Source organism: Aulostomus chinensis, chromosome 11 (genome assembly GCF_037954235.1).
Source record: "Aulostomus chinensis isolate RoL2024-O1b breed Wild chromosome 11, RoL_Achi_v1.0, whole genome shotgun sequence".
NCBI classification, from domain to species: Eukaryota; Metazoa; Chordata; class Actinopteri; order Syngnathiformes; family Aulostomidae; genus Aulostomus; species Aulostomus chinensis.
Window position 1 is genome coordinate 6,175,480 of NC_141330.1, and position 4,833 is coordinate 6,180,312.

Genomic DNA, 4,833 nt, shown 5'->3' on the forward strand with positions numbered 1-4,833 from the left:
TGAACGGCGATGCAGCATTTGTGTTTTTCTTCTAACTTCTGATGTTAAATCTTGTCTTGTCATATTTCTGTATGAATCTTTAGTCGTCTTAATTTACACCCTTTAAAACTCACTCAAGTAGGAGCTGTTAGAGGTTTTTCTTATTAACAACATCCCTTTAGATCGGCCTCATTTGAAGCAACTGTGCCCTTCATCGCCGTTCAGGGATGCAACAGTTGAGGGGTAAATTGTGTGAGAATCCATCCATGCCTCCGAACCATCTTTAAACCCTGGCATGTCATGGCAAAAAATGTTATTCTATGCAGTATCCTTGGGGAAAAAAGTGTAAAATATGTAAAATAATTCTAATATATATGACCACCCTTTAAAAATAGTAAAGTGTTGTAACATGGCGATGATGATGGTGAAGTACTGCTGAGGTAGATGATGAAATCAAACCTGGGCATTAAGATCATGAGAGCTGCACATCTCAAACCACAAAAGCATCATTGTAGTATTCTAGTAATACTACTGCACTCGACATGGTTTTACGGTGCATCAGCCTGTGTACAATACATCACATGACGTGTTTACAAAGCTGCTCAGCTAATTGGATTTTGTCAAAATAAGTTGATTATTGATGGAGGACAAAAAAACATCATTCGACATTGAGAACAAGTGACACGGTCAGTGGGAAATATGTGTAAACCTTTGCCAATTGTAGGATTTAAGGGTATTCTGTGGACTAACCTAGTATTCCTTCAGGGGCGCCCATCTTGCTCGGGGCCCTGGTTTGCCTCCCCTGTTGAAACCCCAGGTTATTTTGCTGCAAAACAACCTCTCTCAACCCCTCCCTGAAGCGTGTGTAAACGTCTTCCCAGGTTCAAAATAGCGAGGGGGATATTTATTTCGGTCTGTGCATCGATGTGTGTCAACTATGCACAAATCCCCACGCGGAGGGATGGCAGGATCTCATTTCCTGTCTCAGCCAAATTAATGTAGTTTCTGAAATATAATGTAATATGCCAAAATGACATATGATTGACAGGATTTCCCCCGCCCCCACCTCCACCCAGTCTTCAAATCCTCCTTTTTATTGTCCCTTGAAGGACAGTGATATTTATGTGGACTGTAACATTTATGAGCTTCTGTGACTGCAGCTGCTGAAGCCCTGAGAGTTGTTTGTCTCCGTGTGCGACCGGTCGCTCCGCCTGCTGCTGGAGCTTGGAACCTCTCTGAATCCTCTTTGATTGGGCATCAATTTAAAGGCAGCTCTCTTAACCCCCATCTGCTGTTGAGGTTTTTAAAGACGTCAGAAAGGCTGCAGAAAAAGAATGCGTCATTTGAGAATGCATAGCAGAGAGAGAGGGAACATTCAAATAATATTGTTTGATTTTTCATATCAAATTGATGAATGATGAAATGGGGGCGTGACGTGAGCAAGCATACGAATCCCAGACTTTTATTTACTTCAGAAGAAAAACCACTCATAGCCCTTCTTCAAGTTTGTTAAGGTAACAAAGACAACCACGGTTCTCATACCAAATGCATCTTTATGGACAAACATTCTCGCACTCCTTGGAGGGAAATGTTTGTTTCTCTGAAGCCATACAGCCTATAGAAGAACCTATTTTACTGAATTCATGTCCTCTTTTGTGTCTGGAAACTTTACTCATTTTTCAGCTTTGACATGAGTAGTGGCTGGTTGTTTTTTGTTTTCTCCAGCGGTGAATCGTTTGAACTGTGGCTTCTGTCATCACTGAATGTGTTGAACTGGAACACTGCTGCCTCACCAGCGTTCACTCCGGCTTTACGGTTTTTGTTCTTTACACTTCTGAGCTGGAATATTCAACTGCTTTACTGGAGGAAGAGTTTTAACGTCTTTTTTACAGGGATATCAAAGTCATTTGCTTTTATTGTTCCTTATTCATGTGCGTTGTTATTTCTCCGTGTGCTTTAAAGAATTTCCCGCGCTGTGGTATCTCCTGTTTACCTGTAACAGCCCTCCAGAGGCGTCTGACTGACTTGTAACTGTGGAGGTCAGGATTTTACTTTTATTTTCCACAACAAGCTGAATTTACTGCTTTAAAAATGTTTGGAACCATTAAGCAGCTCACATTCAGGGCTCCATGAGTTGACTGTCCGCCTGGTAAAATAGGGTTAATAATACACCAGTTACATATGGGGTAATTGCATGTTTTACACCTTTTCTTATTGGATCAAGAATCATACAGATTGAGTCTGCTTTTTATGTCTGCTATATATAATTTTATGACTCCTCCAATAAGTATTAAAAAAGGTTAAATATCAAAAATCAAAAGCGGTGTGATTAACAGGAAAAAATGTTTCAAATGTCTTTAAGCTTTTTATTTAATACAGAGCCCCGGAGAGGCCAGAGAGACAAGCAGATGTGTCCCCCAGATATAAGCTGTTCCCATTCGGATTCATTTGTGATCCAATTTGTCTCTACAGCGATTAACTCAAGGACGCACTGAGACGCTCTTCCTCTTGACAATGCAAATTGGCGTGCGGTTTATTGTCAAACTAACCGCTGGAGCCCAACAGACTTGTTTCTTTTTTTTTTTGTTCTGTAACTGTTGCATCGCAACCAACAGACTTCACCCAGGAGCAGGCACGGTGACACGAGACTGACACAGTAGCAGTCTTCAGTGTTTAACCTACCATCAACGTCCTTAACAGTACGATTCTATACTCCCATTCTGTAGCTGGTCTGTGGTCAGGAGACGCAACTTGTTCCCATGCCTTAGCTGATTTGGGGCCGCATGATACGCCTCCCTGATGCCGTGATTGAGTTGCAGCGGTGAGCGTTAACTTGGTCCCCTGATTTGTGTTATTCTGGCCCACGGGACGTAGCTTGTTTCAACATTTTCAATCATTTGTGGCCACTAGATTAGATAGATGGACTCTTTGATTAATGTCGATGATTAATCACCAATCAAATTTGTGAACAAATGATATCTCATGGCTGGAACAACTTCTATCTTGTGGTCACTAAATTAAAAATGTAAAAAAAATGTATATATATTTTTTTCCTTTTCCTGTCTCGATGGCCACTCCGTAATTGAATGCTTTGACAAGCTGTTCTATATCACTTTTGCTGTATGAGGTAAAACATGCAGAAACACTGATGCAATTTAAGTAGTTTAACAGCTTGGTGGTGCAAGAACAGCAGTTACTTAGTGGGAGAACATTAGACAAGTGCCCTCAATTATAGAGGCGGTAGTCAAACTCAATATGACACATGCATGCTTCATCAACATAATGACCCTCCACTATCATTACTCCACCACCCAAAGACTGTTTTCTTCCCTCCGTTACCTCACTATTCTCTAATTTGCCTAATGTGGCTTCTCTTGTACCGTTTTACTCCAAGCACTTTAAAAAGCAGTACCTTTATCCCAAAACACCAACGTCAGCGAGAGCAATAAGTGGCTTTAATGTAGTTTACGCGGCGGTGCGTGGCTATCGGGTGACACACCAGAGGGAAAAGGAATGTACTTTATGATGTGTCTTATAAACAGAACTGGGATTTTATTGTGTGTCCCACAGCAGACAAACTGGGAAAGTCAATACTGAGAATTAACAACAGACTTTATTATATTTCCCTTTTTTATTTCACCTTGTCTTTGTTGAACTGCTTTTTAATTATTTGCTGTTATTCAAACTTAAATGTTTTTTTTTTACTTTACATGCACCTAAATGGAAATATATATATATAGAAAAATGAAAAAAAAATGTACCAGAAATGTGTGATGATCATGTACAAATCAAGTGTGCACTTTCTTGTTGATGAAGCTTTTAGCATTCCATTCCTGTAACGACCCGCAAACTAACAACCACAAATGAACCTACGTCAGAAACTATATACCAAATTAAAGTTTTACTTTATAGCAGTGCTTTTTTTTTTTTTTTTTTTTTTTAAGTGTGTCGTGATTTGGGGAAGATTTTATGTTTTGTTTGCCCAAAATGAAAAACAAAACTTTTAATTGGAAGTGACTTCATGCATTTCACACTTTCGGTGTGTTTAAGTTTACACCTCAGCAGGGACCAACTGAGGGGAAGTTAAGAATAACACTTAGAACTATGAGTCCCTCAGTTTAACGTCAGAAAAGTTGAAGCGCTCGCTGAAAAATACTCTACTCTGTATTCTGCAACTGTGGGCTTTTCAAAGTTGTACAAACATACACAGCTTTTACACATCTTAACTGAACAAGAATGGAAAAAAAATACGATTAATAACATTTAATAAGCATTTTATGAGCCCAAACACTGCTGATATGAGCAGCCCAAGTGAAACTTCCTTGCAAAATCACAATGTTGTAACCATGTTTGTCCAGAAGGGGGCGCGCTGTACATTAGAATTGATCTCAGATCAGTTCCTATCCCTCTGTAAACTGAAGCTGAACAAAATGACTCTGCGCAGCCAAACGCTCTTAGACAAGTCACATTTATTTATCTGCAGTACATTTTGTAATTGGATTATTTTTGGGGGGGTCTCATGAATGAACTCTGAATGAACTCTGCTTTGTTTCCCTGAAATATTCCGTGGCTGCTCAGCCTGCCAGCTTGTATGGAGAAAGTGAGATATCCAGAGTGAGAGCCGTGGCTGCTCTGGCAGAGATTTGTTTATCCCGGTTCTATTTCAGTTAAACGGAAAATCACAATGACTTGTGCGCTCCATACCCGGCTTAGCTTGACAACCCCATTGACTCTGTAATATTGTTTTTGGAACGGCTCAGCTCTATTTTTATAACTGGTTTTAATTGTTGCTATTCGTTGCATTCTATCATTTTCAAGCAGACGCTTTCGGTGGCCAAGTTCATTTTACATCCG